Genomic DNA, 27,235 nt, shown 5'->3' with positions numbered 1-27,235 from the left:
GTTTTAAACTTTTGCGGTACATTAATCTGTTATATAATGCGTATTTGATTAAAATTATTAGCTTTACTTGAATCTTTTTTGCCTATGATTAAAATCTATCAATATCAAAACTTAGTTCTCTTATAATATAGCCAGAAAAAAATAAGCTAAAATATAAAACATTTCTTATATATTATATTTAATATGAAGAATTCCGAAGTATAGTCGAAAAATCACCTTTATTTTACATTTCGACATCTTAATCTGACTTTTGTTATGTGATAGATAATTGAAATTATTCAAAGTCCTTCAATTTAGAGAACTAAAAATTTTCATTTCATTAATTTACAGGTAATTCCAAATTAAAATTCGAGTGGAGTCAAAAATGACCCCGCTACGCCACATTAAAGTTAATAATTTTAGTGATCTTTAATAAAAATATTTTAATTCTATATAATTAAAATACCTTTTACCGATATATACATTATAAAATCGCGAATCATTACTTATTGATGTGTAATGACCTAACACGTTCAATTTATATTCTTCGCAATATTGGTTCGACACAATGAAAAGAGTGATTTGCGTATATCTTATCATAATGCTACATCGTAAATCCTAGTATCATATCTCACATAATATCATAATAAATCACGAGAATGTCCTTACTTGATAACGTTGAGTGTAATCGCATTTTTTTTCTTTTGCCGACGAGATTTACGGTTATATTATATTCTGTGCAAATATTATACACCTGTTTTGCGACTAAGTGATACGTGTTGCGTTTCGTACACATTTCACATCACATACTATTCCCGGTCATCATATGTAACTATTGAACTTTAAAGCAGATTAGACGACAAAAATCGAGCAGTAAAATTCGCCAAGGCTCACTTATATACATATATTTCATAGAGGAACTGGCACAAGGTCGTCCGTAGGATTGTCGTGGTTTCCCGAGGGTCAAGAGAAACACGAAAACCCAGCTTCTTGTAATCCTCTCCTTTAATCCGTGCCTTTATTTCAAGCCTACCTGTACGCCATATATCGCACGCGAACAAAAGAGAAGTCTTAACTCGCTTTTATCACACAAAAATTTCGAATGCGCACGGAAACGTGTGTTGAATCGATTACAAATGTAATGGGAATGAGATTCATTACGGAACGGGATTACGTTACTCTACTCCGAAACTTAATTCGTCGAGGTTAAATTGTTTTTAATATTTTGTTTCTGCTGGCCAGAGAGTTTTCGTATTTCCAGTTCTGTTCATTACTCTCGTATTATGGAATATCCCGTATATCCAACTTTAATACGCGTTCACGTATTATTCCGTATTATCCTGAATCTCTAATTATCATAGATATATTATGTAACAATATATTTCCATCGTTAAGGTAAAAATAACATAAAATAATGCCTGGATACTAATAACGCTGGTACATCCTAACCTCTGGACATTCTTATTATTTTGATTTTTAAACAGGATATTCTTAAACTTTCAACGTAGAATATACATATATATTCAATATATGTGTATGCGTTCTTTATTAAAAATTTAAACATTCGTATTTGAAAACTAAAATAATAAGAATGTACAGAGTTAGGTCAGGTACCAGTGTTATTATTGTTTTGGCATTGATATTTTTATCTTACAAACGATAATCATGTTATTAAATGCTTGGGAAATTTAAACTGAAAGTACTCTATGCAATACTGATGATGACAGTAATAATAAATGCACGGTATCCTCTTACGAAAAAGCTATATTCTTTAATATGACTTTAGATATAACACTTTAGATTTAACACCAAAAAATTAATCAAATTAATTTTATGGTTATTGTATATATTTAAAATTTTTACATATATTTACAAATTAAACTTGATACTTTTTTATATGTTACTGAATTAAAAATTATTAATTTTTGAGGCAGCTGGTCGTTGATATATTTACCAAATATTTCGAAACTATATTATATCTTCTTTTAGTCAAATTTCTCTACCCCTGTATCCTTATTAGATTACGTAATTTAAAAATGTATTTAGAATAAACGATATATGTTATAACAAACTTTCTTCGAATTTTCAAAGTATACTGAAAATTAGTCTTAAAATCTTAAAGTCTTGAAATATACTCACTTAAAGTATACTGACTTAAAGTATACTCAAGTCTTAAAGTATACACACTAGCTCATGTAAACATACAAAATGTAATCAATTAAACAATTTGAAGTTTCAAGTGATAATAAGAATAGTGTAAGAATATTGTGTTTGGACTGCTAATAATGATAAACAAATAATACAAGCATAAAATATAAGCATAATTAGATATAAAATTTCAACATTTTAAACCTTTTGCAAATAATGTCTAACTTTACTAAAAGTATATTTAGTTTGCGTCATGGAAAAAGTAAAAGCTAACTTGCAGTCGGCGAGGAAAATGAGAGATTAACGTAAGATTAGAGTTTAACGTAAAGCATTTGCAATATAAAATATATTTAGAAATTTAATGAAGAAAATTAAAATTTAGTATTTGAAGCTTTTGGGGGACAGATATTCATTTCAGTTTCTAGTTCTCCGCCGCGTCCTTTGTAAGTTAGTTTCCGACGTTTCATGAATATTTCAATTCGCTTTATCAGAAAAAACAGCAATATCTGATATCTGAAAATTCGAATTTACTTCTTTCGATTTCGTATACACATTATTTTACATATTTCCAATATCAGATAATTGATATTGCACTCGGTACTGCATCAGGCTACTCTTCTTTCTGATGAAGTGACCTAAAATATTCCGGAAACGTTGGAAACAAATTCACAAAAAACGCAGTTCCATGTCAAGGAAATTTTTAATATCCAATATTATATTCAATATTCTATCTGAATTTAACTATTTAAGTCTATTTAACTTTTATTCTTAATTTCAACGAACAGTATATTAATTATCTAACTTATACAAGTGCAGGTAGAATAAGTATTGCACTGACATATCAGGTAAACAAGTATTAAATAATTTGATAAAAGTTAAAAGAACTAGTGCTGTCAACGTATAACTAATTTGATAAAAGTTAAGAGATAAATAAAACCAATATTTTTTTTATTTTTTCACAATCTCGTTACTAATTTTTTGTTTGATGTTAAAAATTTCGATAGAACTTAAAGATAAAAAAAAATGTGGGACCAGAGTTGTAAGGCTTGTCGCGGAATGCCGCATCCTGCGCCCTGTATCCCATCCTTATTTAATTCCTGGCCGCCATCGTGGCCTGACATGCAATGATCTCACGTGAAATAGTACAAATCAATCGGGAATGCAGTGTTAATTAATGGTCGCACATTAAACTGCAACAATCATCGAATGCCACGAGTGCCACTTTCGATATTCACGGTGGGCCATTTTACGGGACCCACCCAAATTTCTCCATAGGTAAGCCAGATATAGAAAAATAGTTAAGACAAAACTTGTTCAGGATAATGGGGGTCATCTTTCTCAATAAATGAATTTGACCTTGAGGTCAAATCTCAAGGTCATTTGGAGGTCATAATGATTTTTTTAAATGGGACCGCCTACTTTTGACACCGGATTCGAAGAGAGCGGGAAATTTTACGTCAGAAATGATATTTTTAAATTTTTTATTTTGACCTTCAGAAGGTGAAATCAAGGTTTTAAAAGCGCTCAGAAGCTGTTTGTTTAAATGCGATTATCTTTCTTTTAGCATTACCCAGAAACAACGACGTGGACGTAGTAAGTTCTGTTTGCTTTGAGGTGCTTGATTATCGTGAGTCCCCTTGCCTCTCATGTTTGAGGTGCTTGTTTATCGTGAGTCCCCTTGCCTCTCTCTATTATAACAATTACATAATCAATTCACGATAAACAAGCACCCCAAACATGAGAGGCAAGGGGACTCACGATAAACAAGTACCCCAAACGTGAGACGCAAAGGGATTCACGATAATCAAGCATCCCAAAGGAAACAGAACTTACTACGTCCACATCGTTGTTTCTGGGTAATGCTAAAAGTAAGATAATCGCATTTAAACAAACAGCTTCTGAGCGCTTTTAAAACTTTAATTTGACCTTCTGAAGGTCAAAATAAAAAATTTAAAAATATCATTTCTGACGTAAAATTTCCCGCTCTCTTCGAATTCGGTGTCAAAAGTAGACAGTCCCATTTAAAAAAATCACTATGACCTCTAAATGACCTTGAAATTTGACCTCAAATTCATTTATTGAGAAAGATGACCCCCATTGTCCTGAACAAGTTTTGTCTTAACTATTTTTCTATATCTGGCTTACCTATGGAGAAATTTGGGTGGGTCCCGTAAAATGGCCCACCGTGTATATGGCGCTTGCAACTATCTGGATAATTTGATAATTTGTCCGGAATGTTTCGAGAGCATTAATTGTCTCGTGATTTTCGGCCACTAAATGTGCTCGTCATAGAAGAGCGGCTCACAATTGGCAGGAGATGATCTTGTACCTTTTAACGGTATCAATTGTTTTGAAAATCAGTAATTCGAATTCGCCCTGTATCATATATCTACAGATGTGCGAAATAATTTATAATAATAAATTTTTTCATTTTTAACGTTTGGCAAATTTGTCAAAAAGCAATATATCCGAATTGCAATTTATCCCAAAATATCAGTATTCGTATAGTCTGTCATTATTTAATAAATAGTTATTACTTCACGAGTCTCCCTGATTACTTATCAACTTATACATATCTCATATAACAGAAGATATCTGTCTCATATAGTAGAAGATATCTATCAAACAACCAAAAAACAGTCCCTGAATGCGAATCTATTATTATAATAATGTTCTCAAATTAAAATATCTCAGAAGATAGTAAGTAATTTATAAGTACAAGTACAGTCCGTATTAATAATTGTCTCGAGAAACTAGTTTCATATAATCTACTCACATTTTTAGTCCGAATTAAATTCAAGTTATTCAGTTAAATTTTAATACATATGACATTTATATATCTGTGTAATCACGATTCGCACAAATAAAAACAACTCATTTAACTCTAAATTTAAATACATGTATTTTACTTAAGATAAGTCTCAAATAAAAACTATTATAATACGACTCTTAATCTTGAAAATGGTAATATTTACTTCGTCAATAAAGCTTCTTAAGTTACGAACATGAATCTGCCATTTTTTTCTATATTTCTTCGATTACTATATTTATCTTTACGCAAAGAGAATAATGATGAAAAAATTATGAAAATACATAATTTATTACTTTTATGCATTATTTATCCATATTAACTGTATAATTAAAGATAACAATTAAATACGGGTAGAATATTGCGACAATCGAACATTGAGAAAGTTTTAAAGTGTTTTTCAAGCCTTAATTTAAAGAAAATAACAGTAAATAAACATTTGTTGCATCAAAATTGAACAATAGCTACGTGTAGGATTATATCTCGAGATTCTTCCTTCCAGTTCAATGGAATTGACAGGATTAATATAGAATCAAAGTTTCAACTCGGATAGAAACTATTACTTCGTACGCGCGTGGTCAGAGTGATATGCGGTTTCTCGTCTTCCAAAGAGCATTTTGCGGCGACAGAGAAGAATCTTTCTCTTTTTGTGGTGTTATATCTCGACATTCTTCCAGAATCCTTCCAAGTTTAACGGAATTTGTAGGATTAATATAGAATCAAAGTTTCACTCGAGTGGAAACTATTATTTTGTACGTAAAGCGTAGTCAGAGTGACACACGGTTTCTCCGAAAGAGCATTGTTTGCGGTGACACAGAAGAATCTTTCTCGCGATAAACAGAAACATATTCAAGTATTGTTAAATTTCATTTATCGCGAGACTATTCGTTAAACAGCTATCATTGATTGAACAAATAATCAAACGTGTTTACATCGATATCCTTTGAAATATATTAAGAAAAATGAGAGGTTAAAGAATTATACATACATATATATATATATAAATTATGTATATAATTTTTTTAACCTTCCTTTTCTTGATATCTTTGTTATATATATATATATATATATATATATATATATATATATATATATATATACATGATGATGTGTATATATATATGTGTGTGTGTATAATTTTAATTTAAAAATTATATAAATACAACATACGTCACTCATACAATAAGATTTTTTCCTTGTCTCGAAGAATTATGTGATAAATATTTATTCGTATTAACGTTTATCATATCAAAGTTAACAATATTTGGATGTAGAAGAAATTAAATGTATTTAAACGTACACACATAGGGTGTTTGACGTAAGATATATGTAAAACCACATGTAAAAATAGAGCACGTTAACGTGAGCACAAAGAATTTTGGCATTTTGCAAACAACCACATGGAATGTCGTAATATTTAAAAAAGAAGATTGACGAACTACAGCACGCAATGTTCTGGAACGAGCTCTGTCTCATTGAAAATGGTTGAGGCGCGACTGCTTCTTAGCGACGGTAACTATCGGTTGACAAAGCGAAATAAGCGAAATAAGGATGTGAATGGTGCGGGGACAATTGTTGGCTAGACTTTCGTAAGCAACCTATAAGATATTTTTATGAAATTTGACCGATATACTTGTTAGGTATCGTTATGATTACCATATTAAATTATGATTATTACTAATATTTTAAGAAGAAAAGAATATAGCTTCATTGTTTTATGAAAAAAGTGTTATTAATAAATAATTATAAGTTATTAAACGTGCAATAATACATTTTTATATATTACATAATTTAATGAGTCATTTTTAAAAACTTTTAAAATCGATAATTGGAAAATAAACAAGTTTTGTGAAGTATTTCATTTTACCCTGCGTGAGAAATACGACCTATAGTACTCATAGTAACTGCACTGTACATGATATTTAGACATCTATACATGATTTTACAAAATATTTTATAAGAAATTCCTACATAGAAAAAAAGGTTTGGTTGAATTAACCAAATATCTGGTCGAATATGAATGATCCAGAAATTCCGATTGAAGTAACCCGAATTCTGTTTAAGTCAACCAAACATCTTGTTAACTTAAACAGAATTCAGGTTACTTCAATCGAAATTTCTGGATCGTTCATATTCGATCAAATATTTGGTTAATTCAACCAAACCTTTTTTTTCGTGTATTTAATAGCGAAAATTTCAAACGGCTTGAATGGAGATTTCAGAATGGGTTGCATGTAACCCACGCGACTTGGAACGTATTACTATCTTGAAATTTCATATGGTTGTTTGTGAAATTCCAGGAATCCTCGTGCTCAGGTTGACATGCTCTATTTTTACGTGTTTCTATATATCTTGCAACAGACACTCTGTATATATGTCATTGCCCTTAATACATTAAGTGATTAGAGAATACTAATATAAAGAAAACTTGCCAGCAACCTCGTATATGACGAGAATCACGCTACTAACGGGACACGCAGTATAGAAAAGCCATTTGCATCCGTGGGCTAACTGCTGCGAGAGAAATTAATCCTCGGCTTGCCTTCCGAAACTTCTATAATTTCAGGTGACGAGACCGTGACTCTCTTTCTCTCCTCTTCCTATCCACTTCCTTTTCTCGTCCATTATTCTCAAGTTCGCGCGTGGGATATGATATTAGCATCATTCTTTTGTGTAAATCACGAATAAATGCATGAACATTAATAACGTGCAGGAGTGCAGTTATTTTCTTGCATGAAATATCACGCGATTTTTCCGGTATGCAAAACTCCCTTGTATAAATATATCGAATTATTAAAATATCTCTCCCAAAAATGTCGTTTTATTTCAGCATGAAAAAATATTTTAGTAGAAGTTATGTTAAAATTACATTTTTCTTTTCATAATGCTTTTACGAAGCCGATATTATAATATAAATTACTATAAAATTAGTAATTAGTAAATTTGACGATACAGTGATTATATGATATAAAAGACGCTCAAATAATTACAATAATTTTGTAGTGAAAAATCAAAAACATATATAATATTTTTTGAAAATATAGAATGTGTCTCAATTTTCGTGATTTTAATTTAAGCCGATAGGACTCTGCGCAATTTACTAATCATTGTTTTTATGAAAAATATCAAGATCATTATTCATGGCGACTTTCCAATTTTAAATGTAAACATATCTTTCTAAGTAAAGCTCTGTAAAGTAAAACTCTGTTACTGCTCATCTAAAATTGATCGAGGAAAATAATTTAGTTATTCATTGAGTCGTTCGAAGTTTAATTTGTGAGAAGCCCTAGATTTTCGATCGTTTGTATCTCAGAAATTATCAATATCTCAATGTCTTCACTGAAGAAAAATTAAATCAACATCTTTCAGAGAGCTTGTCTGTATAAATTAAAGTCATGAGAACTGGGAGATACTTTGTATATATAGTATAATTCCGGTCATACATTTTCTGTGTATAATTTTTCCTATACGATATCTCCGTGCAGGCGACTTTTTTTACATTTCAAACGTTTCCATTATAGAACGGCAGAAATGCATGACCAAACATACTTATATGGTTTGTTATTTTACTCACCGAAATACGACACGATTTGCCAACAAGCAACGCCAACGGATGCCAATTTGTTAATTGGTTTGTGCAATAATTTACAGCAACTTATCTCAATTAATTTCACGTCGTCCTCCGATAACCTTTACGTCATCTATCATCGTGCAATCAACTCGAAACAGGTAGGAGAAATGGCATCGTCCATCACCTCCTTGTACTCTAAATCTCAAACTAACTAACACAAATTAATCAGCGGAAGTCAGATTAATCACTCGAGTCTTCAATTAAAGCTTTATGTTGAAAAACATAGCGATAGTCAAGGCAATTATCTTTTCTCTCGCTTGCAAAACACATCGAAAAAAATATGATTTTGCCTTTAGTGAGATCTTTTTATACATAGTCTAAAAAATTTCTTTTTAATTCTTTAGAAACTTTTTTTTACAAAAGAAAAATATTCTATGTGCAATATTTTTAAAATTAGAGAAATTTAGTTCTTTATCCACAATACAAATTTTGCTATCGCGTTTTTTACGTAAGAGGGCGTTTTATTTAAAACAAACATTTGTCCTTAATTCAAAAAAAGAAAAAAGTTAGAATAATATCTAGTAAATTTTTTATTAATAGTTCACTTTTCATTTGATGGGGAATATTTTTACGGTAAAAATTTTTGGTTAGAATATGGATTACAGGAAATAGTACTTTGCAACTAGAATTCTTTCTTTTAAGAAGTTAAAACATTTTTCTTGTTGGATTTAAAAGAATTCTCTTGAAGAGTCACATATAGGAGGATTCCGCAAGGGACAAGATTATATTTTTTGGTGTTATGTCGAAGCAGAAACTTCAAATCTTGTTTTATAAAAATTAGATTTATATCGACAGGAAAATAAATAACTGTGATAATATTGCAGTAGCGACCGGAGGAAACGTCAGGTACGCGTATGTGTGTTTTCTTTAACTAGTTATATATATTAAAAAAATATTATCTTACTTTCATTGAAATTCTCTGAATTTTAGAGGATTTTATTTTTATATATGACTTCAAGAGAATTCTTGTAAAACCGAAAAGCAAATATTCTAAGCACTATATTCTGAATATAATATTTCATCTTTTGTCTACAGTACACGTCTTACTTGTCGAGTCTTTTATATCGTGAGAAAAGGCATTCTGCTTTAAATGAGTAAGTATATACTTTTTAATTCAACAGGAAAATAGTGAAATCAATATTTAGTAAATTTTCAATTAATAGTTCACTTTATTAGATGGAGAATAATTTTACAGTTCTTTTCTTGATTTTCCTGAAAGTTTTTGTTGAAGGATCTTATAGCACAGTTCATTGGCCTTATATTGGTCCGATATTGGTTACATTAGCGTTATATTAGTCAATATAGCCAATATATAGCGAATATTGATTATAAATAAAATGCGAATAAAAATTATTAGTATTGCGCAACATGATTGTATATACCAATACTAGCATACAATGGGGGAACATTGAGCCAAGATAACATTGACCCAATATGTAGCCAATATTGGTAACAAATGAATTGTCAATATTCGGAATTCTATATTGGCTATAAATTCAAGGCGTCTACTTTACAATATTAGGTCTATATTGGATATTTTAGGGCTCAATTTGTAACCAATATTGCATCAATAAACTGTACTATTAGGGAAATCACAGAAAATAACACCCTGCTACTTTTTGTAGCAAGAATTCTTTTTTTAGATGTTGGAATATTTTTCGTTTGGTTTTAGAAGAGAATTTTCCTGAGACTTCATATATAAAAGGATTATATTACATTTTTTGGATAGACACGTATTCGCCATCATAACGCAAGAGTGATCGCGCACTCAGATCGGTGTAACTTTATCAGCCGACAATCCTAGTCGTATCTCACCTGCCGCTTCCGCTCAGTCTTACGTGCCGCCGTTTTCATGTTTCCGGAACGTGCGTGGCTCAGTGCCAACAGCGGTCGGCCAACAGCAATCAGGACATATCTGTGGAATATCGAATCGAATAGGTTCCCTCGCGATGAAAACTCGATGTCAACGATGAACCGTCGACTTAGTAAAAACAGCCCTACGGGCAGCAGATCGCGATATCGAAATTTTGGAGTCGAATTCGCCGCCTCGAAAGCGATACGAGTCGAGACGAGACAAGACTAGGGTAGATCGCCATCTCACATTCCACGTAGCCGTCGTAACCGTTGCGCCCCAGCCCTCGTATTTCCCGCAAAACCGCACCCTCCAAGCTCGATGGAGAGACAGGTAGAGGAGGCGTGCGAGGAGGAAATGCCATAAACAATACGTCGCTATAAATCTATAGCCGGTGCTGCGGGCATTTGTCCCGCCGAATCGACCATAAAGCCAGCCTCATCTCGACAGATAAGGTGCATCCCCAGCATCGACCTTGGACCCGCGCTGGTCCATAAAACATAATGATCGGTCCCGAGCAAACCGGGCGGCCCACACGAGATACCGCCATCCATCACCGCCGGCTGACAATGCGTAAGAAATACTCGGAGTTGGGCGCGACGCGAGAGATTCGACCGAAGGGGAATCACCGAGCCGGCTCGCTGATAAATGGAGCCGACGACGATGGCGACGACGACGATCGTGCATAAGGGTGAAGATCCCGATGCTTGGCGACATCGGCGACCTATCGGTGGCCTTTCCCGAGAAGCGACAGCTGCGATCAGTCGGAAGCACTTAGTGAACGGCTATCGCCGGCGAAACAAGAAGAGGTTGGAGAGAGGCACGGAGACAGGTGGATACGCGTGGGAGGTGTGCAGGAGAAGGACGACGACGGGGTAATCGAGGGCAGGTACGTGCCGTAACCTGTTCTAGATTCCAGCGGGAAATGCGATACGAGATGGGGCATTTCCGTGGGGCTCTTACGTGACGCGGCTGGGAAATAGGAGCGCATCTCTCGCTCCTTGCGCGTCAGGGACGAAATGAAGGCTTCAGATCGAGGGGAAAAAAGAGTGCCAAAAAGAAAAAGAAGAAAAAGTGCAAGAGAAGATGCTGATGGAAAGGGTAAACACTCCTACGTTCGGGGTGTACTTAGCGAGAAGGCAGCGGCGGCTCTCCGGAGCGAGGAGTAGCCCTGGTGGGCGAGAGAGCTTGACGTTTGCTCACCCCCTCCCCGAAAGAGTCCTCGAAGATGAAGAATCACGCTGGCACGATGACGTAGTATCTCATGTGGCGCGATGATGAACGCCGTGAAAGCCGATTAGACACAAGCGGAAGTATAAGCTCAGACGTAGCGGGTATTTTTCTCGACGACGGCAACATACACGAGCACTTGTCGAGCGGTCGTAGTTTGTGCAAAAAATGGCGTATAACGCCGTCGTCACACCGCGCAACAAATCCTAATTGATGGCACGGATGAATCAAGTGGGCGCAGTGATAGCGCCCAGCCAGGTTGGAGCAGACAGCCGCAAACCTCCAGTCGGGGTCTCTGGGCAAGCTCTAAGCCGTAAATAGAATTTCTAAATAGAGTCTTCGGGGAAGGAAGTAGCTGTAGCTGGAAATTCGATTGCCACTCGAGCCGCGTGTTGCATCGTGCATCTTGTGAAGATGTTTTTTCTCTCTTTTTCTCTCTTGGTCTCTCTTCCTCCCCCCCCCCTCCCCTCACTCTCTCTCTCTTTCTCTCTCTCTCTGTCGTACGCGCAAAACGCGCGTATGATATAAGACGGGATGTAATTATTGTTTGTCATCCAGAAACAAGTTTACAGAAACTTGACTCGCCACGCTTTCCTTCTTAATCCTCCGCCGTCGAAAGCTCGGCTAGAGAAATTGCCACAACTCGGGTTATAACTGCAAAGAGCTAATCCATTCGCGTAATTATGCTCGCTTATTCGTTAAACAAAAAGATAATAAGCAATAAAGGATGTAATATGGAATATGTAATAAATATAATAAGAAAGTATAATAAATATGTAATAAAATATAATAAAATATAATAATATAAAAATATAATAATATGATATAATAATATAATAATATGTAATAAAATATAATAAGAATATAATAAGTAAGACAGAAAGAAATATGACAAATGTAATACAACACTTGCAAAGATCTGATCCTCGTATAACTATCTTCTCTTATTCGTTAAACAAATAAAAGCAATATAAAAGACGTAAAATAGAATATATAATAAAATAAAATAAATAATAAATATAAAATAAGTATGATAGAAAAAGAGAGAGAGAGAGATTAAATGAATATATATTATTATAGATATATGATATAAAATAATCACACATATAACGCGCGCATACAATAAAATAATCACATACTATATACTATATAGTATATTACACTTTACTTGGTCGTACACCACAACGAGTTCATTAAATATATCGGACAATAAAAATAGACAAGCTCTCTGAAAGATGTCGATTTAATTTTTCCTTAGCGAAGACATTGAGATACCGATCATTTCTGAGATACAAACGATCGAAAATGTTCTCACAAGTTAAACTTCGAACGACTCAATGAATAACTAAATTATTTTCCTCGATCAATTTTAGGTGAACAGTAACAGAGTTTTACTTTACAGGGCTTTATATAATAATATATAACAAAGCAGCATCCCCCTGGCGAAAATGGAAGAATTATTGATGAAAAATATATTTTCTTCGTATGTCTGATAACATTCTCACTTTCGTATAACCCTGGAACAGTGTAATAAGAGTGTAATGAAAGTCATAATGTAAAATACGCCATATTTGCCAGAGATATGATCTCTCAATACCACAATATAGTGAGATCGTTAAACAATGAGAAAAAGCATCAAATAACCATCTTGGAGACAATAATACATAGATATGAGATCACATATGATCACAACAGTCTTAGACGCGAAGGTGAACGTACTGGAGCTCGTCGCGCATCAATTGCGATTTTACAATCGATTATAGGATTATGTAAGACATGTTAAGATAATTTACTCTCACGCGCGCGATTATCGAAAGTAGCGATAATATTCTGAGATTGTAAAGGCATTATTACCACAATATATTTCTGTCAGTTTTAAAAGCAAAATATACGATCGTGAAGCAAAATCGATTTTTTTAATTCGATCGACATATTCTAGATGCCTTCGAAATAATTCTTATTCTTATTCTCGATTAAGCTTGATTAGGCGTGCAACCGCCTTGTCCTTATAATTAACCTTATAGAAACATTATTATCTGCTTTAAATTTAGCAGAACTCTTGTGACCTCATCCACGAAGACAACTGTAGAATGACGAAAATGGGAGATATACTGGGTGATGTACTCGGTACAAAGCAAGCAAAAGGGAGGCACGAATGTAAGCTCACATATTCCCTGTACTCCTGCATATAATCCTTTGCGGTCGAAAGCTGAGATATAATTGTCAGAAGTCAGAATAAAGTCTCCGAATGACGATCGCAAGGGGTTAACACATGCAGCCTACCCATATTTGCTCGCCCAACGAGTCTTGAGTTTCCGTTATTTTTATGAATGACGAGAATGAACAGACAAATTGAAAAATGACGGATCCTTAAGAGAGTGCTGAAGCTGAAACTTTACCGACAGCAAAACAATACTGATATTTTTTTGCAAAATTTACGTCGTACGTATTATGCAGAATATTTGCACTGAAAATAATGCAGTATATTAAAGGGTTGTTTTTCTGAAACAACATTTTGATATCCCCAAAATAGTTGATTGGAAAATTATGAAAAAAATCGGTTATCATCTTTACATTACTAGAAACAATATTGAATAGAGAAAAAATTGTTCTTGCGAATTAAATTAATTCAGGGTTGAAAGGGTTAAGGGTTTGTAGATATTTACGAAACTCGTTGGAATTAGTGCGACTTATTTAGGTTGCAAATCCTTGCATGTTGTTTCTTGCATATTCCGTTTACAAAATATAGCGCTTGGGACAATCGCAGAGAAGATGACTTTCTAAAAAATATAATTAAAAAATAAATATATTATATTAATTATAAAAATATTACATTAACTGGTATCTGAGTCAATTAGCACTCCCGAGTTGAAATTTAAAGTCTACCATAAATTTCGTTAATGTCGACTTATGACTTTAATGTTATTCTTTGGATCGTAAATTCTATTTTAAATCTTCCAACGTCTTCCTCCTACTTCTGTTTATCTTTGTTTTCGTTTTTAAATCGAAATCTACATCCTTCCTTTGATGTTTCCCGACATATTAGGTGGTAAACTTAGTTCCTGCGGCTCACAGTTAGATGATGTTAGTTGTAGGTGTAATTTATTTTGACATCTGAAACTGGCTGCATTTTAGAGGTTAGACATTTGTCAATAAAATTCAGTGCGAAGAGATTCATTTAAGCGAGCAATGCTATTTTTTCTTTTGATTAAATATGGAACGTGATAAGTTGTTTTTTCGACATGTGCTGCTTCATTACTTTGACTTGAAAAAAACTGCAGTTGCAGCTCATAAATTGCTTTTCGAAGCTTATGGCAATTATGCTCCATCAGAAAAAACATGCCAAGTATGGTTTCAGCAATTTAAGAGTAGTGATTTCGATGTCAATGATAAAGAACGCTCAGGCCAACCGAAAAAGTTTAAAGACACCGATTTGCAGGCATTATTGGACGAAAACTCTACTCAAACGCTCCAAGAATTGTCTGCAGCATTAAATGTTACTCCGATGGCTGTTTCCAAACGTCTACATGCAATGGGAAAAATTCAAAAGGAGGGAAAATGGGTACCACACGAATTAAACGCAAATGCCATTGCGAATCGCTTAAACATCTCTATTTCTCTGCTCGCCAGGCAGAAAAAGAAGAGTTTTTTGTGGCGCATAGTGACTGGCGATGAAAAATGGATATACTTCGATAATCCTAAACGAAGAAAATCATGGGTAGACCCTGGCCAACCATCGACATCCACACCAAAGAGAAATATTCATGGCCACAAAGCAATGCTTTGCATTTGGTGGGATATGCACGGCGTCGTTTATTATGAGCTACTCAGACCGAACGAAAGTATCACGGGGGATCGATATCAATCACAATTAAACCGTCTGAATGAAGCATTGTTGGAAAAAAGGCCAGCAGTAGCCAGCAATCGACGTAAAGTCATGCTTTTGCACGACAACGCTCGACCACACGTTGCCAAAGCCGTCAAAGAAACACTGATGCAGCTCGAGTGGGAAGTTCTCCCGCACCCAGCGTATTCACCAGACTTAGCTCCTTCGGACTATTACTTGTTCCGGTCGATGCAGCACGGCTTGGTGGATACACACTTCAGAAATTACGAGGATGTGCGAAAATGGATCGACGAATGGATTGCATCAAAAGACCAATCGTTCTATCGTCGCGGAATCTACGCGTTGCCCGAAAGATGGGAAAAATGTATAGCTAGCGAGGGAAAATACTTCGATTAATGTATTTTTTGCTTTTGATGTCGAAATAAATGAGTTTTTTAAACAAAAAAACTGCAGGAACTAAGTTTACCACCTAATACAATCTTTGCCTATCTTCGTCGATTTTTGTCCTTACTACTGCATTCTTTTCATCGCCTTTAAATCATCAAATCATAAAAATTTTCAAAATATAAAATAATTTCAAAAAATAAAATATAATAACAAGCATTATATAAAGAAAGAAAATAAGTGTGCATTTATTTATTTAGTAATATCTATTAAGATATTTAATATTTGCTTATCTCTCGTGTAAACTTGTCTATCTGTAAAGGTAAAAGTAGCGAAGATAGGCGAAGATTGCGTATCGGGAAACATCAACAGAGATTTAGATTTCGATCTAAAAATAACGAAAGCAAGAATAAACAGAAGGGGAAAGAAGACGTTGAAAAATTACGACGGAACTTGTGATCTAATTAATACTACTGCAATAAAAATCAAAATTATAGATTACAGATAGAATACCGAAAGATGATAAAATATATTAAATATATTCGTAATATTTGTAAAATATTAAAATGAGAATAAGATTTTAATCTGGATGAATATTTAAGGTATCGAATATAATTTTCTATCTACATAATCTATATTTTTGATAAAGGCATTTGCATAAACGTAATAAATTTTTTTGATATCTATGAATATGCAGTAGCAACGTGACATTCTGTTATTTACCATTATATATGCGATTCAAACAGTAGAATTATTCAATAGTATTATTCACGCAATATGATAATCCTAATTAATACTGAAGGAGAAGTTCTCGTGAAACGAAATTCGCGTGCGTTACGTAAAGTAAACTTGCCGAAAGTATCGCACACAGAGGAGCAATCTCAGCAATATTGCGAAATAATCCCCGCACAAATATCGCCGAGAGATACCCGCATAAATAACACGATGTAATCTCCGCACAAATATCGTGACGTAATCTTGAAACACCGCGGAGAGATCGCACGCTGTGCCGCGTTAATCACAATTACCTCATTCGCTTGCAACGTTGGCTGACTTTGCACGATCGATGTAATCGGTATCTTCGGTTTATGTGCGACTTCGCTTCACGAGAAGTGAATTCGCGAATTCGCGATTGTATATTTCAGAAGCGCCCGAGTTTACATTCTACCACAATGGATATTCATTAAACGAACTGGCGAATGCATTTACGTTTTCTCTTTAATCAAATTTCGTTGATTGAATTTCATTAATACGATTATCGTTGATTCCGATGCGAGATAAATCAGAGCTTTTCGTTGACGCAGCTGAAATTAGATTTGTTGGGCGCCGTTAAAGCGCGAATATTAATCGCGCTGTGAATGCAGTGAAGTGTAGTGAAGTGTAATGAAGCGCGATTCAACGTGTGGACCGATGTTGGACGGAAGCTGAACGCCACATAGTTCCGGACGTAGCGACGGATTTCGTCGGTGGTGGTAGGTTGGATCGGTGGACTTCGCTGAACGTCAGTGAACTTGAACGCGAAATGATGAGTGTTAAATTCCAACATTCATAGAGTACCATACAGATGTAGTGCATGCATAGACGTAAATAGTATTGATTCTCAACGAGAACAAGAGACTAATACTGCAATTCTAAACAAACTCGTAAAACTCGTCACTTGTTCTCGTAAGACTCGTAAGAACTTATGAGTAGATCTGCAATTCTATTGCTGAAATTGCTCCTCTGTGTGCGATACTTTCGGCAAGTTTTTCGTAACGCACGCGCGAATTTCGTTTCACGAGAACTTCTCCTTCAGTATTAATTAGGATTATCATATTGCGTGAATAATGCTATTGAATAATTCTGCCGTTTGAGTCGCATATATAATAGGAAACAACAGAATGTCACATTGCTACTGCATATTCATAGATATCAAAAAAATTTATTACGTTTATGCAAATGTCTTTATCAAAAATATAGATTATGTGGATTGAAAATTATATTCGATATCTTAAATATTCATCCAGATTAAAATCTTACTCTCATTTTAATACTTTATAAATATTACGAATATGACTATGTCATATGATAACTTGTAAATATCTACGATTTTTTTTTTTTTTTTCGTAAGCTACGACTTTACGATTTTACGATTTACTCGTATATTTGCTCAGAATTGCAGCATAAAGCTCATATTTATAGTAGTTACTTGAAACTTGTCTCTTATCAAGTGAGATATTCAGATCTGAATTTAGAATTACATTTGACTTTTATATTCGAATTATACAATATGTGCGACATTATATATGTAATTGCACTTAAACTGAAAAACTCACATCTAACTTTAAATTTAAATCTATCTCAAATGAGGCAAGTTTCAAGTAACGACTATAAATGCGGGCCTAAGGATTTTGAGATTTTTCCAGCAAAATTCTGACTATTTTTTATAAACTCTGTCTTGTATTGATTGTATTGATTGACATAGAATTACAAATTTTAAAAGTGTGTGTAAAAACGAATTTGAGCATTGCTCAATATGTGACGAAAACAATAAAAATATTCAAAACTGATATCTCAGTTAATATAAATATCTGTCTGAAACAAATGTACTACAGCTTGTACACATATCGAACTTACGTTTACTCCACTCAGAAAAATTTCAAAGGATATTGCTGTATCTTTATATCCGAATTAAGAAACTTAAAAATTTCGGAAAAGTCTGCAACAAGATTTCCATATATGCGTGTTATGATTTTCCGTTAAATATAATACAAACAAAGTAGCACATATTTATATAAGATATTACATACACATATATATACATATACACATATATACATATATATAATACGAAAAGGATAAAACGTAATCATTAGTGACAATCTCTTCTACATTATTCACATTTTTGGGGAGCGCCGTCATTCACTTTGACATCCTCTTAATTATCAAAATCTCAAGAATAACCGAGAATCTCAATATAAAAATATTAATAAAAAGTAAAAGAAATAATGGCTCTAAGTTATTTAACAAAAAGAGTTAGAGGTAAGAGCCAGGCACAGGTGTAAATGTGCAATCAATGTATTACAACTACACAAAAATATTGATATTGTAGCATAAAGGCAGCAATATCGCGTATAAATTTTTAGTAGAAGATATCGTGATCTCAGAGTACACGGAGAAAATATTATACTTTTTTCATATTAATATTTTCTTTTCAATTTTACTGTGTCTTTTTCTCTATATCAGTTCAGAAATAGAATGTCAGAATGGTTTGTCTATTTTGTAAGAAACATAGCAAATTTTATTAGAGACACTAAAACATTTTTTTTATTACATATTTTAGTTCCTAAAATATAAATAACATATAAAATGGGAGGATAGAGTTAATACTGCAGAATATCGATCTATTCTTGTGTTACAAAAGCCTACAGTAATTTCCATTACAAAATCCTCCTCTCCATAGAGAGCGAATGAATGTTCTTTTATCTTTATTAAAGATAAATTTTTATCTTTAGATTAAATTTTGCGTGCACGCCTAGGGATTTTCCGGAATATACGCTATTGAAGTGTCGCCAGATGGCTTTGAGACACCCTATATAAACGCAATTAGCCTAGTGGAAATTAGTAAGCCTCCAAATGTAATTGAATCGGGATCTGAGCGTCTTAAATGCAAGAGGTAGAAAAGGCGGAAGGGCGGAAAGAGGGATTGAGATAATACAGGCAGAAAAGCGTTCATTCATTGAATGAATGGAACGATGCGGACGAAAATCGATGGCGGTGTCGCGCACTTCCGGGTTTTCAAATCTTTCTCCGGGCACGCGATGTCGCCTGTAATCTTTCGCAATTACACTTCTTGCTGGGCGTTCCGGGATTCCGGGCGTTACGCGCTCGTCACAATCTCCCGCGAAAAAAAGTGGAACCACGGCTTCCGGCGAACGTCAAGTCGAGCGTACTTGGCTGCAAAGTCAGGAGCCCGCGCCGTAATTCCCATCCTTTCGCAACTCCCCACGGCGAGATACCGTGTAAGGGTCGCAATTTCCGTTATTGCCGTTTCATACTCGATGACACTGCGAAACGTCGGACGTTCTGAGCGCGGAGGACGTTCGCTGACGCGAGAACGCCGGAGAGATTCACCACGTATGTACATATGTACACACGTACGTACACAAGTCCAACAAGGGGCTGATTTTCGCGGTAATCTGCAGGTTTCCGATTTCCCGGGGCTTTCTTTATTCGGAATTAAACCACCATCGTCTGGCAGCACGATGTAACAAGAGAAACGCGCGGGACGCGGGACAATTGCAGTTCGTCAAGCAGAATAGAACTGCCGCAAGCGATAGGACACTGTTGTTCACCGAAGAATATCCGTTTCCAGGCCGATGAAATAAAACGGCCAGCGGCTGGTCTCCATCGAGAGAGAGAGAATTTTGCATAAGATAAAACGTAAACGGCACTTTACTTATTTTCGGCACTCCTGCGCGAATTTTATAAAATATTAAAGTATAGGGAGATTTTGAAAAATTAAGTAATAAATAATAATTAACAGAAAATTAATAAATAAATCTCAATACACTTTTCAAATTCAAATAATTCATTAATTTTATTTTATTAGATATTAAGGTGTACATATATATAGAGATTTAAAAAGTATTAAATAATAAATAGTAAGTAATTATTTAATAAAACACTGTATATCTTAATATTTGATAAAGTTACTCAAATAATTAATTAATCAGTCAATTTGATTTTATAAAATATTAAGATGTGTAAATATATAGAATTTTCTTGTTCTTGCGATTTTAATTTATACTGACATGTTCTCGGAACAATCTAGAATTAATTATTCCTCATTTAAAATGTCGGAAGTAACTTAAAATTAATTATTCCTTATTGAAAATGTCGGGAATAATTTAGAATTAATTATTCCTCATTGAAAATGTCGAGAGAAGTCATTATTCATGGCGATTTTTCAATATTTAACATAACATATCTTTAACTAAGATCCTAAGAAAAATTCTGTTGAACTAAAATCTATTTGAAATCCACTTGAAATTTAATAGAGGAAAACGATTTTGGTCCAATCTATTTGGTCCAATTTTTCTAATTTATTTCCAAATTTTGTTATCCATCCCTATATATGGGGATTTAGAAAATTAAATAATAAATAATAATTAATTAATTAATTCCCACATATATCTATGATAAAATTAATTAATTAATAAATTAATTAATCAATTAATTTTGTACTAAAGTGTGTATATATACGGGGGTATTAATATGTATAAGTGCACGAAAAGAAACAACTCCATTAATATGACTGGATTTCCTGTTATCTGGAAACCAGATGAAAAACTCGGTTGTAGAAACAGAAAAATTCCTGTAAAAAATTTCTATGCAGCCAAATGTTTTGAGTTACCTCAATCTATTTTAATATAGCTGCATATTCAGACGAATGTTTTCGATCACAGTAACAGAGACATTATTTCTCGTCAGCGAATTGTTTGTCTGGTCTATTCAGTTACGCGAATTAAAATTTTCTTTTTCCGCGTATATATGGGGATTGAAACAAAATTAAGTAATAAATAATAACCGATAAATCCCCATATACCCTTTATATTTGCTCAAGCTCGCGCACAAGAGTGCTAAAGATAGATTGGACGCCGGCTCTAGTGGACGTTTCACCTTACTATCCTCCCGTACATATTTCTACCTAGCTCTTGCGCTTCCCGCTCAAATTGTCGCTGACGTTTAACAGCGTTTACAGACAGCACGAGGTAAATCCGTGATTAAATTACAGATCGATTCGAGACGAGTCGCGTTTCCGCCGGAGAGACTGCAATGTTCCCCCGTTTCACTCAACACAGGTCTTTGTACCTGTCTATCTGCAGACAATACGCACCTTGCTCGTTATCCGCGGCGGAATGACGTCGTGTCAGGCGAAGTCGCTCGTATTCGGCCTGCTCGTTCCTTTGTCTCCTGCGGATTACGTGTAGCCGATCGACCGTATCTGTCTCCATTTCTTCTTCACTTCTATGTGTTAGGCAATCCCAAAGGTCTGCTTTTTTTATTAGCCGCCTAGTCCACCTACGACCCCCAAAACCACACATAACGTCCTACTCCTTGTCGAAGGATTTGCCATTTACGGCCATCGCAGTCGGATATAATTAATTTTAGGCGCGCTCGAATTTTAATTAAATTTGTATGTCAAATTACGAAGGCTATCTCAAAGTTACATTGTGCAGACAATTTTTATCAAATGCTCCTCTATTATAGTGCATTTGTGTGAATTTTTCACGAATACGTACAAAATTTTAAAAGAATCGCATTTTTATAACTAGAAATATATACACAGTTCACAAGTTTATAAAAACTTGTGCAAATTTATAAACGTTTATCATTATCGAAGAAGTTAGTCGACTTCTTCGCAATCTTATTTCGTATCCCAACGATCGTATTTTTATGATTTATTTTTCAAAATCTTTCAAAGTTAATCTTCTTCCCATTTCCGAATTTTACCTTATGATATATTTTACCGTCGAATAATGAATCTGTAACTTGCGTACCGACTGTTAAAATCCACGAATTGTGATTAGTATATTAATAACATTAATAATAACTTTATTATTTATAAAAAAGAAAGAGTAAATAATGATACAATAGAAGATGACTAATAGTCGAAGAACCAGCATTACAGCTGATATTACTACTATATTATTAAAAATAAACAAGTTAATTGATATTAGTTTAATAATAATTAATAAAATAAATATTAATTTATATAAATTATTTATTTACATAAATTTGCATAAACATGTTAATTAATATAAAATAATATATTATAAACAAAATAAAGTTAAAATAATTAAGCGTTACAATATATTTGATAATGTGTAACAATCAGCAGCAAAAAATAGAATACACAAAGAAATTATTGTAATAAAAATTATAATAAAATTCTTTTGTAACCTGGGATATATCCGAGTGATACTCGAATATGTTTACAGTGATTGCAAAACCGTTTAACTTTATCAGATCGTGAAATTTACTATTTATACAATAATTTATTTTAATTATAGTTTTAATATAGTTCAGCTTTTTACAAGAAATATGGTAAAGAGGAATGTAGTTTAAGAATGTAGTTCGCTTTCTGCTTTTTGTTCTGTAGCTGATGTTATATTATATCGAATATATTGTAACTATTTAATTATCGTAACTTTATTTTATTCTTAATTATGACTGAAATTATTATATATTTTTTTAAATGTTATGTATAAAAATATTATGTTTGATTTTTTACTACAAAATTATGATAATTACTCGAACGTTTTTAATATCATATATGCGGTAGATCGTTAAATTGACCATTTCTATAGCGTAATTTATATTATAATTTCAGAGTATAATCCAGGTTAAAAAAACCTGGTGAAAGAAAATATAACGTAACTTTGACTGCAACATTGCCCAAGTTTGTCCAGTGTATTGTAATGTCTTACCGCAATAAAATATCCCATCTCGTGACGATATCACTTAACGCGAGAGATCGAATGTCTTGCGAGCGAACTTGAAAGCTCTGACGAGAAAGTATCTGTTTTCAACCGTCGGTGAACTGTGTAATATTAATTAACGACGAGCATGCACCGTAAGACGGGGCCGACGAGGATGGATCGTCCGCAACGATTTAACGAGAACGCTCGACGGAAATATTCAACAGTCCGTTCTTTCGATGAATTAACGTTTACCACCGCATACTACCCCGTGTATTGACCCCTGACATTTAGCGGCGCGCGGTGTACCGCATAAAATATAATTAGAACGGATTATCAAGTCGGGAGCTGCGATCATGCAAAATCTCCCACACGATAAAAACAACGGAAAAACAACTCCGTAGTATAGTTAAATATTCTGTTGGAAACCAGAGAGAGAGAGAGAGAGAGAGAGAGATGAAAACTCAGTTGTAGGGACAAAAAGATTACTGTAGGAGGATTTTGCTCAGACAATTGCTATCAGTGATTTCAAGCAAGTTTTAATGCAGCTGAATATTCTAGACGAATGTTTTTGGTCACAGTACAGAGATGTAATTTCTCATCAGACCAAATTTTTCATCTAATTCCTATTCCGTTACTGAAAGTAACTAATTCCGTTACTGAAAGTAACTAATTCCAAACTGAAGATTTTTCTCATGCATACATATGTACACGGGTAAAACAATCCTATTAGTGTAATTGAATTTCCTGTTACTTGGAGACAAAGAGAAAAACTCGGTTATTAGAACAGAAAAATTCCTGTAGGAGGTTGCTGCTCAGCCAATTATTCCCAATTATCTCAATCGTATTTTGACGCAGCTGAATGTTTTCGGTCACAATGATAGAGATTTTATTTCTCGTTGGCGAGTTTTTCGTTTGGTCACTATTCAGCTACTCGAACTTTTTTCTATGTAGACATGTACGTGGAGAAAACAACTACGTTAGTGTAATTGAATTTTTTGTTATCTGGAAACCAGATGAAAAGCTCGGTTGTGGGAACAGAAAAATTGCTGTAGGAGGTTGTTGCTCAGCCAGTTACTCTCAGTTATCTCTATCGAATTTTGACGCAGCTGAATTTTCAGAGTATTTTTGATTACAGTAACGGATATATTATTTATCTCAGCTTTTTGTTTGATTCCTAATTGGTTACTCACATTAAAATTGTTTTTTGCGTATACAGTCAAGAGCGAAACGGTTTGAACACTTTTTTTCTAGTGAAGTTAGTAACCCAGTTGTTGCCATATTTTGCTTATATATGAAACAATAAATTGTTCTAAAATTTATATTGGCTGTGAGAACAATGGCAGTTGTGACGCCAAATGTTTCATATACTAGCTGCGTTCCGAAATTCACTAGCAGTACTACGAGTGCCGTTTCGAGATGCGCGACAGTAAGTTTTCGAAGCACTTTCGTATTCTTATGACATCATAGATTTTGTCGTCACTTCCTACTTTCGTTACTACGGCTCGCGAAGTGAAGCATTTGCATTAAAAACATGGCGGCGTTTATGGAAGAATTGTGTCTTATAGACGTAGAAGATAATAGAACATGAAATAAGTGCTTGATTCCACGATGACGCGTACAATACTGACAATAACTATGGTTTTTTCCATATTTTATTAATTCTATATTATTATTAATCATATTAAAATTCAATAAAACTTAGGAACAAGGAAACAGAAGTGTCTGCCTCCGATTTTCATGAACGTAATATGTTATACTTTAGATCAAAATAATAGATACGTTTTTTATTATATATGTCCTTTCGCAAGTTTAGGGGGTGAAATACCCCTTTGAAGAAAATCGGTTTTTTTTTCATTTAAAGGGAATTTAATGAAAACTATAAGAAGTAGAAAAAAATATTTTCAATAAAAGTTGAATGGTTTGAAGAGTACAGAAATTATTTTAATAATTATAATAAGAAGTGGTGGGAGAAATATTAACAAAAAACTTTTTTTCAAATCATTTTTGCAAAGTACTCTTCAAATCATTCAACTTTTATTCAAAATATTTGTTTCTAAACTTGCGAAAGGGCACATATAATAAAAGACGTATCTGTTATTTTGGTCTAAAGTACAACATATTACAAGTTTATGAAAATCGGAGGCGGACACTTGTGTGGGTTTCCTTGCTAGTTTATATACAATACGTGATATCGTCAGCTGTTGCAGCACTCACAACTTCGTTTCGTTTCTTCTATTCACAATACATCGACAGTACATTTATGAAAACGAAACGCTTATGTGATGACGCACTGCGATGACGTCACGCATGCACTATTGGCAGTGATGTAACTACTGTTACTTCGACTTCTGTTATAATTAACATGAAAACTCGTGAGTAATGGAATGCTGTCGTGACAATTTGATGTGTTCCTAATTCACCGAGAAAAATATAAGAAAATCGTTGTGCAAACAAGTGTACAATGTGTTGCAAGAGAATTTAGACACAATGAAGGTAGGAGCATATCAAACTGTCAGAATTGAGAATCATTATCGGCAGACTTATTGCAATAATAATATAATTAGATATAATTAGGACATTGAGTAATAATAAATAATAATAACATTAATAATAATTTATAATAGTAATAATTAATAATATAATTACTGCGTGAACTCATCGCAATAATAACTCAATTTTGACAGTTCAGTGAGATTCCATCTTTATTACATGTAAACCGTTTTGCAACTCACTGTACGTTACATCGACCGTATTAAACGTTCGCGTGGGAGTGGAATCGACATCCTCCAGATATATATTCCGGTGCACGTCGAGTAACCGACGACAAAAACCGATCGGTGCATGTCGCAGAGTCGTGTTGCGATCGGTCTTTTCCGGCGGGACGAACGCGCAACATAACTCACTCGCCTTCGCAGGAGTATTATAGGAAAGCAGTAAGCTCCACGGTGACGTTATTCCGCATTCTCGGTCATAAACTTTTAACAAGATACAAGAGCCGCCATCAGACGTCGCTAAGATAGCTCCCGCGCTCGCGCTGCCTCAACAACAGAGATTCCATCCACCTTTAAGCTGCACGAATGAAAGAAAAGAGGGTGCAAATAAAAAAAGAATCATCATCTTCCGGACGATTTCACGACTCGTGCAGCTGCTAACGCGTCGAAAGCAGAGAACAATGCGAAATGCTTCTACTTCACCGCGCTGAGAAAAAGAGAATCAGAAGTGCTGCGATACAACGACGGCAGGCTGAATTCAGGGTTCATAATTGAACATTTGGTGTGAAAGGAGCTGCGAGTTGCTCGTTTGCTGGATATCATTCCCCTGTTAACTCTTTAAGAGCCAGGCATCGATCACGTTTGAGTAAAATTCTTTTCTTCATAAAATAATATAAAATAGTTTTAAAGGACGCTTCTGATCAGGAGTCGTCTGAGTAACGATTATGTTATGATCAATTTCTTCCTAAAAGCGATAATGTGAAAAGCTTCACGTGAACTTTACGACTTTAGCAATCATATGGCTTCTCGAGTAATGGAAATATGAAAATTTTCACGTGAAACTTTTCACGAGTTCACGTTAGGGAAAAAGATATATGATCGATACCCGCCCGAATGAAATTGATCTAGAAGTGCGATTTTCTAAACGAGTACACTCGGTTGCTAAATGGTTTTCACACTTTTTATGTTGAATAAAGTTGCAACAATTCAAGTTGTTAGAATTAAAAAATAGAGACAACTTTTTCGTTCAGTTTGACCTATCTACAGATATACACACAACGGTAGATGTCACTGTCATAACGCGCGTGAACATTCGGCAATCTTAAATTAATAACATGATACCTTAAGTTAATCTTAAATTAATAACTCAATTATCTTTAATTAACAACTCAATTATC

Source organism: Odontomachus brunneus, unplaced genomic scaffold (genome assembly GCF_010583005.1).
Source record: "Odontomachus brunneus isolate Ranch 3 - 2012 unplaced genomic scaffold, Obru_v1 Obru_scaffold_042, whole genome shotgun sequence".
Taxonomy (NCBI): Eukaryota; Metazoa; Arthropoda; class Insecta; order Hymenoptera; family Formicidae; genus Odontomachus; species Odontomachus brunneus.
This window is presented reverse-complemented; position numbering follows the sequence as displayed.